Genomic DNA, 11,582 nt, shown 5'->3' on the forward strand with positions numbered 1-11,582 from the left:
CAGAAGGGAAACGAAGCAAATTAAAATCGCCCCCGATCAGGAGGGGTAGCTGACAGGATTCAATTTTAATACTAATCTCGTCCAAGAAGGCATAAGACATCGCGTGTTCAGCCGGACCATAAACCACCATGATTTCCAACAAGGAATTGAGGGATCGAAGGGAAACCACCATACTAGCCCAAAAAATGCCATGGTCGAAAGCCACAAAGTCGAAAGTATCTTTTTTGGCACCAAGCAAGAGACCACCGGAGAGCCCTGCCGAGGCCACATAATTCCAATGAAATCTGTCTATCCCAGCAATGGCCGATAAGTCACTCGAGGAAAAGGAAGATTTGATAGTCTCAACAATGCCAATAAAGTCTAGTTTTCAGATCGGACCAGGTCTTTAAGTTGGTCCCTGCGCCCCTAGCGCCGAAACCACGAATATTCCAAATTAAGGCCTTCATCTAAAAGATAGGTTTTTGATATAGAGACTTGACACCTGCTTCCTTGCCACGCTTTCTTACCACGCAGGATTTAGCACGCTTCCTTGCCACGCGAGTAGAAGACACCGGGGGAGCTTGACACCTGTCATCTCCCCCCTCGTCCCCACCGGCCACAACCGGTGGGGCGGCCGAACCCACCCGAGCCTCCTTGGCCTTCGCAATATCAGCCTGGGCTACCTCATTTGCCCTAATAACACCAAGAATCGACGAAGGGGAACCCAGGCTAGAATTTAAGCAAATACCAACATCATCTAGAATTTTGAGCAAGTGATCATCAGATTGTGAATGAAGAACTAAACGCACAGGGGAGACAACCGTGGGGAGGGAGGGGGAAGGGGATGGGGACGAACCTGAAGGGGGCAGATCCCGAGCCGCAGCACGCCGAGCCGCCCGATCGACCACCCGCTCACCACAGTTGGAGACGGGGCCGCTCTTGTAGGCCATGGACGCAAGCGAGCGCACAGGAACATGACGAGCACGACTGGGGGAAGCCGCAGCAGAGGATGGGCCCGAAGCCGCACCCATATCAGCATCAAGCCTACGGCAGAGCCCAGCCGCGAACTACCTCGAGTCACCTGAAGCACGGCTCTTGGCGGAATATTTCTTGACAAAGGACTTCTTCTTCTTCTTGGACACAGCAGGGCCAGCTGGGGGGAGGTCTTCAATGCCAGACAAGGAGGGAGAAGCGGGACGGGCAGGGAGGTTGGAGCACACAGCCGAGAAAGGTGTGCCCTTAGCCCCACCCGAAGCCGCATCACCTCCGCCCAAGCGAGGAGCCGCATCCTGGGGCCCCGGACCAGCCGGCGCATTCTCCTTTAGTAAATCTTGATCTTCAGGAGAAATCCCATCCCACTTCGACTGAGTGAACCGAGGATCAGTCCCATGCATGGAGTCGTCAGGGCATCCATCCCCATCTTTGCTTTTATCACCATTGCCAGAGGCCGGGGGGGGGGGAGGAGGAGGAGGCGACATCGGACCCGAGGCCCCCTCCACCCGCACCCGGAGCCGAAAGCCACCAGCCGCAGGAAATACATCAATGGAGCCGCGAATGCACATGGGATCAACACACCAGAGCCAAAGCCGGGCCAGCCCCAGAATGGCCAAAGAGGCTTGATCCACTTCGATAGGTTTCCCGATGAGCACCCCGAAAGCCATGAGGAACGCTGTGGTGCGCATGCTAGGAGGGACATCTTCGACCAGAAACCACACATCAGACAGAGCAGAAATCGCCTTAGACCCGTTGGACGCGGCTTTGACCGAGACTACAAGTTGATTCAGAGGCAGCGTGAAGCTAGTGCAAGAAGAGATCATACGGAGGCTCTCTTTGGAGGGAAAAGTCGCAGCAAAATCAAGCTCAGAAAGTTGGCGAATTTGCCAATCCCAACCACCCTCATCCCATAACTGAAGTTCATCCAGAAGGGTCTGGGAAGAAATGCGTTTAGCCTGGACAGAAATAATGCCGACATTGGAAAGTGATGGAATAGGGGCTGCCTCTGGGATCCCCTTGTCTAAAGCAAAGAAAGAACACCCTAGGAGGCTGGTGCCATAGTGGACGAAAGCGGGGGGCTTGACACGATTCTAGCAATCCACCGTGAGATGGCCATCTTCTCTGCAGATGAGACAGAAGGGGGGTTTTCACAACGTGATTGGAAATGCCCTGGGCGGTGACAGGCGAAGCAGGTGAGGATGGGGTTGGAGACTTGGGATTGGGGAGGGTTGCGACCAGATCCACGAGGAGGAGGAGGGAGGATGCCATCACCAGACGAAACAGGACCAGAGCCAGCCCCCCGCCCGGCAGCAGGGCCAACAGGGCGGCGGACCGGGGGCCCCGACGCCCCATGGGGGACGAAGCGAGATGAGCCACCCCCAGCCACCACCGGAGCCCGCAACGGCGCGCCGCCCCAGGGAGCAGCGCCCAGCGGGGGGGGGGATGCCTGGGAAGGCCCCGACGAGCCCGCCCGACTGGCCACCGCTGCCAGCTCCCAGGGATCGACCGCGGCCGACGGGGCACCAGACGCGGGCGGGGAGGGGGGGAGAGGCACAGATGGGCCCGACCCAGAGGCGCGGGGAGACACACCAGCCGAAGCCGCCGCCGACCCCGCCTTCGGGGCGAGGGAGGCCTGAAGCTTAGCACGGAGCGCCGCCTCGTACTCCAGATCTGCGGCCGCATCGCCGGAGCCATCACATCCATGCTTCTGGCTGGAGACCGCCTCACTGGAGGATGCACGGGAGCGGTCCATCGCAGCCACCGCCGCAAAGGAGAGGGAGAGGGGAGGGGGAGGAGGAGATCTGGCGAAACGCCGAATGGGGAGACGGTGACGAGATAGATCTGAGGAGGAGGCCGGAAACCCTAGAAAAGGGGGAACCGCACCCCTCCTCACCCATAAATACCCCGACCGAGCCAGACCCGGTTCGATAAAAGGCCTCACAGGAAGGGTGGGCTGGACATGGGCCACCCGCGGCCCAGAGCCCAAAGAAGGGAGGGGTGGAAATCAGACAGAGAAGCCACGGCTAACACCAAAACGGGCCCTGCAGGCCCAGCAACACCCAGTGGGGCCCGCTCCGCAGGCGGGGGAACCAGCGCCGCCCCGGATCCCAGATCTAGGGTTGGCACCAACTCCGACGCCGCCGGCACGACGGAGGCCGCAGGGGAGGCGGAGCAGGCACGAGGGCCTGCCGGAGAGCCAGACGCCAAAGGCGGCGAAGCCCCAGCCAACCCAACGGAGCCCAACAGGCCCGCAGCAGGGGACCAACACGACGCACGCCGGCGACCCCGCGAAACGCGACGCCACCCATCCACCTCCAAGGCAGGCCCAACGGGGCGCCCCGCCCCCCGGGCGCGAACTTGCGCCGGCGACCCGCCGTCGCATCCACAGAAGGACAGCACAACGAGACAGGGCGGGGAGGAGAAGAAGGAACCTCAGAATCCGACCCGGAGCCATCGAGATCCAGCGCCCAAAACTTATTGGCCCGGAGAGGGGAGATGCGGCCAGGGCGAGGAGGGGAGGACAGAACGTGGATGGGGGCGGCACGAGACGCCGGAGCGGAGCCCGAGGGGGGGACAGCGGAGGGGTGGGAGGTGGAGACGCAAGGTGCAGGGACGCTGCCGGGGAGGAGCCCGACGCAAGTGTCGCCACATGGGGGGAGGGGAGGGAGGGGAGTGGAGGGCCATTCGACCAATTGCCATCTGCCAAAAATGGCCCACTTGGAGCACCCGATTCCGTTCATCTTAAGTTCTTAGCAGCAATCTTGAGCTGCAAAGCACATCATTAGTTCTCAACTGAAATTTTGCTAGGAATTGTGTTGTAACATTCTGTAGTAATGACAAGTTACAAAAGGAACTACTACAAAAGGGTTAATCATAGACGCCAGGCATTGCAAAAAAAGATGAATATTCATACTTTGAATCATAGAGGCGTACAACTGTTGCAAAGAGCACCAACATGAAAATCCTAAACCTGTTTCTTTCTTGCCTATAATTACTACTCCCTCCGTCCCATAATATAAGAGTGTTTTTAAGAGTGTTTAGAAAAACGCTCTTATATTATGGGACGGATGGGAGTAATTGCCAACAAATTCAGAAGTGGGCATAGATTGAGCCGAAAAGTTCTACTTCCAGAAATTCAGTACCAAATTGCATTGCTGAGTGGTAATGTTGAGTGCGCACAGAAACAACAGAGCATCAAGCACAGCACATGTAACATTCGCTTCGTACCAGTTCCTAAAGCAAACAGTAGTTCGGCTTCAAAACGACTCATCCAATAAGGGAAAAGGTCTTCATCGCCAGGGGCGTAGCCAGGCCCCAGGCTACCAGGGCCATGGTCTGGGGGCTGGCTCTAAATTCCTTCATATTCTGTAGCTATTTTTGGCACTGTAGCAGTCATATGTACTGTAACTACGATGGCTGGCCCCGGGCGTAGCCCTGCCCTGGCTACGCCACTGTTCATCGCTAAACTCAACTAGCATAAAAGTGAGTCAAATAAAGCATATTCATTGCTGGATTCAACAAGGGAACTCATGGCAGTGATGCGCAATCATGGATAGAGAAGGTCAATAAACAAGTGGCACTAGGAAATTGGTGCTAGCTTCCATACAAGGTCGCATGCGTGCATCACCGCTTGAAATCTGGTACTACCAGCTATGGGCAGATGGCATCTCGAGATCGAAGCAAGTTGATCCATCTACTTGGAATCAATTTATACCGGTTGCAACAGAAACACATGCTATATCCATCATTGTGGTGTCTAATTAACCACCCCCTCCCCCTACTCTTTTTTCCTTCTGAACTCTTCATGTCCAGTAAAAGATTGAAAGCTTTTTTGTGAGGTGCAGTTGAAAGCTCTTGTGTTTGTGAACGCAACATGTCTCGATTGGGCTGAGCAACCCTCTGTCCTCTGCTCAAACAAAGGACAACTTAAGCTTTTGGGCAAACTGCACCCATATTATCATAAAGGATCAATTTATAGGTCTGTGTCAATTTAGTCAACGGGGTACAATCAGGGTGGGGTGAAGCTAATTCGATCCCAACATTCGACATGGAACCCTGCAATCAGGGTGTTGGAAATATACCTCGTGGCTTCAGAAACTTCAGTTCGGTAGGTTCAGGTTGAGGTGTCATTTTCTTCATTTTCATCATTTGGTAGATTAGTTAGTTAGTTACGGGCGGCACGGCCCCGGCGGCGGTCATGGAGGCCGATCGCCCCAGGGGCTGTGCGCGAGTGCGGAAGCGGCGGCGGCTAGGGTTTAGGATCGAGACAAGGTTGATACCATATTAAAAGGGATAGAGAGGGATTGGTGAAATCGTTGATGGATGTATTTTTGAGTCTCGAGGGCGAGTATATATTGAGTACAAGACTTTAAGGGCAAGACGTCTTTCCTGAAGATAAGGTAGTAGATAGATTACAAATCATAGACTATCAAATACATGTATCCCAAATATACCTCTAACAACCTGGTTTAGCTCGCAGGCTTAACAACATTGAGTGAGTGGGCTCCTTGCCCCCACGGCATTCCTACTCACACCATCGATTTGCCATCGTTCTTGTGCTCTATTGTTCGCACGTGGTGGCATGATCTCATCGATTTGCCATCGTTCTTGTGCTCCAATTTGTATGTGCAAGTAGTATCCCTATGCATCAATCACTAGAGTTGATTACCGAAAATACCTCTACCAATTTCTATCCCGTACTTATCTATGTGAGTTGAAATGGAGAGTTGGAGACATGACCTAGTACAAAAGCAGGTCATGAGCGTCGTGAGGGCTGCCATAGATTTCGGCTTTTCCTGACCAAGGTGCCGGGCTAGCCACTCGTCTCGGATGTTGTACTTGAAAGCCGTTAAGGCCTCCGCATCCGGGCAGTCGACGATTTGGTTTTTCTTTGTAAGGAACCGAGTCCAGAATTGCCTGGCCAACTCTTCTGGCTGCTGAATTATGTGGCTCAAGTCATCGACGTCTGGTGGTCGCACATAAGTGCCCTAAAAGTTGTCGAGGAATGCGGCTTCCAGATCTTCCCAACCGCTAATGGAGTACGCTGGCAAGCTATTAAGCCAATGCCGTGCTGGTCCTTTGAGTTTTAGTGGGAGGTACTAGATGGCATGTAAGTCATCACCGCGGGCCATGTGGATGTGGAGGAGGAAGTCATCAAACCATACCGCGGGATCTGTTGTGCCGTCGTATGATTCAATGTTTACAGGTTTGAAACCTTCTGGGAATTGATGTTCCATTACTTCGTTTGTGAAGCATAAGGGGTGTGCGGCGCCTCTGTATTGGGCTATATCGCGACGCAGCTCGTATGGGTCCTGCCCGCTGTGTTCGGCCCGGCCAGATTTGCCTTTACTGTATCCGGCGTGATGTTTACCGTCTCGTAGAGTGGTGCGCCCTCGTGATCCGTAGATCGATCTTGAGTGCTTTGCTTTGTCCTCCAATATGTCTTGCAGGTCTGGCGTATCTCCCCATGCCTTTTTATTTGGATGGCGTTGGGGTGGAGGCTGAGCTTTCGGCAGGAATGCCTCTCTATCGCGGCCACGAGGTGGCCGGTCAGCCGTATCATATGCTTCTTCCTCCAGTCGGGGTAGTAACATGTGCCTTGGGTAACTCTTGGAGGGACGCTCGAGTTTATATTCCTCGGCTGCGAGGACTTCAGTCCATTTGTCAGCTAGCAAATCTTGATCAGCTTGAAGCTGCTGCTGCTTTTCTTCAGGCTATTTGCCGTGGCCATAAGCCTGCTCTTGAAGCGCTCTTGTTCGACGGGATCCTTTGGTACGGCGAATTCATCGTCGCCGAGGCTTGCCTCGTCTTCGGAGGGGGGCATGTAATTGTCATCCTCCTCTCCGTCAGCCGCTTTCTCAGGAGAGCTGGCTCCTTCATCCTCCTGATCTAACTCTTGCTGGAGGGGATTTTCGTTGTCTTCGACGCTATCCGGAGTGTTATTATCTCCTGTGCCGGTATCACCACTTTTGCTTTGGCGGGACTTAGAGTGGCGCCGCTGACGTCGGCGCTTGGGTTGCTTCTTGCAGGGGTCATCCTCCGCTATCTCGTCGCCGTTGCCTTCATTGGGTGTATCCACCATGCATATGTCATATGATGAGGTGGCTTTCCAGTACCCTATAGGTGCTGGTTCATGTTCGTCTCCTACATCGTCGTCCATACCGTCGATGTCTTCGGAGTTGAAGTTGAGCATGTCGGCTAAATCATCGACTGTGGCTACAAAGTGGGTGGTGGGTTGGCGTCGAATTTCTTCGTCGTCCGCATCCCAGTCCTGTTGGCCATGATCTGGCCAGGGCTCTCCTGACAGAGAGAGAGACCTTAGTGAATTCAGAATGTCGCCGAAGGGCGAGTGCTGAAAGATATCCGCAGCGATGAATTCCATGATCGGCGCCCAGTCGGATTCGATTGGCAGGGGCGCAGATGGTTCGGGGTCCTGAGGAGAGTCCGGCACCTTGGAGTCACGGGCTGCGCAGAGGATGATGTTGGTGTTCTGCTCGATCGTCGTTGAGACTGCAGCCCCTGAGGTGGTGTCTAGCCACCCGTCCTCGATTAGCGCAGTTGGCTCCGAGCTAAGGGTTGGAGCTGATGCGGGCGAGGCTTCTTGGGTACCGTCCGATGGCAGAGCTAGGTCATACCCATCGCGACAGTGCGGCGCGCCCGGCTGTGGCTCGAATCCATCGAAGATCAAGTCCCCACGGATGTTGGCCGTGTAATTCAAACTTCCAAATCTGACCTGATGGCCAGGGGCATAGCTTTCAATCTGCTCTAGATGGCCAAGCGAATTAGCATGCAGTGCAAACCCGCCGAATACGAAGATCTGTCCGGGGAGAAAAGTCTCACCCTGGACCGCATCGCTATCGATGATAGTAGGAGCCATCAAGCCTAACAGCAAAGACACAGAGGAACTCTCAATGAAAGCACCAATGTCGGTGTCAAAACCGGCGGATCTCGGGTAGGGGGTCCCGAACTGTGTGTCTAGGCTGGATGGTAACAGGAGGCGAGGGACACGAAGTTTTACCGAGGTTCGGGTCCTCTTGATGGAGGTAATACCCTACGTCCTGCTTGATTAATATTAAAGATATGGGTGTTACAAGAGTAGATCTACCACGAGATCAGAGAGGCTAAACCCTAGAAGCTAGCCTACGGTATGATTGTATGTTGTGATTGTTGTCCTACGAGCTAAAGCCCTCCGGTTTATATAGACACCGGAGAGGGTTAGGGTTACACAAGGTCGGTTACAAAGGAGGAGATATCCATATACGTATTGCCTAGCTTGCCTTCCACGCCAAGTAGAGTTCCATCCGGACATGAGACGAAGTCTTCAATCTTGTATCTTCATAGTCTATCAGTCCGGCCAATGGAGATAGTCCGGCTGTCCAGAGACCCCCTAATCCAGGACTCCCTCACTATGCATTTTTTTCTTCTTCTGAAATTTGCCGTCTCACTTTACAATTTTTCTTAAACTTTCCTGGAAGATGGCAAATATAATTATCGAATCATGGCAAATGTAGTTCTCGGATCATGGAAAATTCATTGCTTTCTTGCCATGGCAACTTCCAATTTTGGATCATGGCACAGTTTTACCGTTTTCTACAATGACAACTAATCTTATACTTTTTACCATGTAAACATCAAAAATTTAGTTAATTGATCATGGCAAATTTAGTTTACGCATCATACCAAATTTGCTTCCTGGAAGATGGCAAATATAATTATCAAATCATGCCAAATTTAGTTCTCGGATCATGGGAAATTCATTGCTTTCTTGCCATGGCAATTTTTGATTTTTCTAATTGTTGCCTTAATTCTTTAAATGGTCCAAAGTAACACAAAATGGCAAATATTGCCATGGCAAGTTTACTAACTATTTAAACTATCTATTGCCATGGAAATTTTTAACTTAGTGAATTTACCTACATCTGCATGGCAATTTAAACTATCTATTGCCATGGCAATTTTTATTATTTATTTCATGAAACATTGACCTTTTATTAATATGGCAAATTTACCTAAGTTTCCATGGCACTATTTACTTTTTATTGCCATGCCAAGTTTTACTACTTATTTGACTTTTATTAACATGACAAATTTACCTAAATCCCCATGGCAATATTGAACTTTTATTGCCATGGCAAGTTTTATTATTTATCTACCATGGCTAATATACTTTCATTAACATGGCAAATTTACCTAAATTCTCATGGCAATATTGAACTTCTATTGCCATGACAAGTTTTACTTTTTATTTGCTAATGGAAAATTCATCCTTATTAACATGAGAAATTTACCTAAATCCCGATGTCAAAAAAAAATTTGGCCATGGCAAGATTTACTATTTATTTGACCTTTATTAACATGGAAGATTTATTTTATTTTATTTTCATGTCAAATATATGCAAATTTTAGTATGATTTTGGTCATGGCGTTTTTCTTTGTTCATTTGTTTTTTTTTTGTTTTTTCACACACGGCATTTTTCGCATACATTACATGTCAATTTAAGTAAAAATACCATAACGTGGCAACTTAATATGTTAAAAAATATGGCAACCTAAAATTGTTCAAATACACGGCAAACTTGCCATGGCAACTAAAATCATTACTTTTATAGATGTGTTTTTCTGCCATGGCCAATAAAAGCATTTTTGGCCATGGTTTGTTGTGTCTATTTTGCCATGTCCATCCGAAGAATGTTTTGCCATGACATTTACAAATTAGATTAAGAACACGGCAAGTTTTGATCTTTCAAATTTGTTTTGCTAATGGAAAAAAGTTTTTGATCCTTTGTAAAAAAAATTGCCATGGCGATTAAATGTACGATATCACTACAACTTAAAATGTTTTATCCATTTTAAAAATATTTCTGTATGTCTACAGAAACATTTTGTCGCCATATCCTTTTTTCAAATGTTGCCATGATGGCAACTTTTGTAGTGTAAACTTCATATATTTGCCATCTTGTATCCATACATATATGTAAACTTCATGGCAACTTTTTCGTAGTGTAAACTTCATACTGATGGCAACTTAAGATTATTTATTTTAGTCAAATTATTTATTTTAGTCTATCATGGCAAATTAAACTTACTTTTCTATTTTTGCCATGGCAAATTTAGCTATATTGCCATGTCAAAGTTTACCTTTTATTGCCATGGCAATTTTTATGTTTTCTTTATATTGCAATGGCAAATCTAGTTTTAATGCCATGGTAAAATTATCTATACCGGCAAGGAATTTTTTGTTTTATTATCGTGGCAAAATTATCTATACTTGCAAATCATGTAAATTTCTATAATATACCTTTTTTCATGATTATATGGTAGTTTGGTTTATTAGACCATGGCCACTTTGTCCCGAGGTTTCTACCAGTGAGTCTTCTTCTTGGTTCAGTGAATTTTTAGGTCCTTGTTGTGTTTTCTCTATTTATTGGGACAAAAGCAGTTTTTGGGCGTACAATATTGTAATTTTTTGTTTTTTTATTCTTGAAGGCAATTGTGTTTCTGGGCTGGGCTGCTTTGTCTGCAAGTGGAGTACTTGATGCGGCAGATGGTGGTTGGCGATGCATCGCTCTGGCGTAGACTGCTACACAAGGAGCAGGTCGCAACGTTTGCCTGCGCCGGCGCTCCCCAATGAATGCTACACCAGTTCCAATCAGCCCTGCCTTTCACCCGCCGACTCTCTAGGCACATGGGTGCGAGGTATGTCGGCTTGGGCAGTCCTGAAGCTGCATTCGTCTCTGGAAGTGCCTAGCAATGGCAGTGTTTCTGCCCTGTTGCTTCGAGTCTCGGTGCTTCGCCATTTTGGCTGGAGGCAAGGCTGGGCGAGGCCTAATGTCGTTGCGTGTCTGTAGTTGAGGGAACCTCCTCACCTAGCTGTAGTCACTTGGTGAGGACGGTCGTATGTGTGTGTGTGTGCGCGCGCGCGCGTGCGCGTGTGCGTGTGCGTGTCCCTCCTTTCTGGAGGTTGTATCCCCGATGTCTTCCTGTTCAATGCAATGAAACGCAAATCTTTTGCGTTTTCTCGAAAATTGTGTTTTTGGGTTGGGCCGGTCCTTTTTGGGCTGATCGGCTGAAGGGGAGGAGGGAGGAGGTCGTTCGGGAGGGAGGGCACTTTCGATCGAACAGAAATGTTTGTCAGAGGGAGCTGATTTACCGAACAAAAGGTTTGGTCTGGGATGCCCCCAGACCGAACGGTCGGTGGTTATCGGGGTCCCAATTTTTCAGGTACATCAGAATCCGGTACTCACCTGTAGGGAGGTGTCGGTACATTCCCAATGGGACGAAGGGAAAAAGCATGGACATGCGAGCATGCTCACGAGTGGCCGGGTTGCATATGGAGAAGCAGGCCTTAGTCGTGTCAGTGAAAAGGAGGAGGCCGTCACAGGAGCCATCCAGAACCAGATGGACCGTGTCTTCAGACCGGACCCGGGCGACATGTTGGACCTGGGCGTCGGCGGCCTGGTTGTCGAAGGTGATGATGTCGCCGCAGTATATGCCTCTGTATTTGAGTTCGAACGCGAGGGGGAGGGTGGGCTGGCGGCCATGGTAGGCGATGAGAAAGTCGCGGATAGAGGTGGCGCGGCGCCAGGCGCTGCAGATGGCGCGACAGCGGA

Source organism: Triticum dicoccoides, chromosome 3A (assembly GCF_002162155.2).
Source record: "Triticum dicoccoides isolate Atlit2015 ecotype Zavitan chromosome 3A, WEW_v2.0, whole genome shotgun sequence".
Lineage (NCBI taxonomy): Eukaryota > Viridiplantae > Streptophyta > Magnoliopsida > Poales > Poaceae > Triticum > Triticum dicoccoides.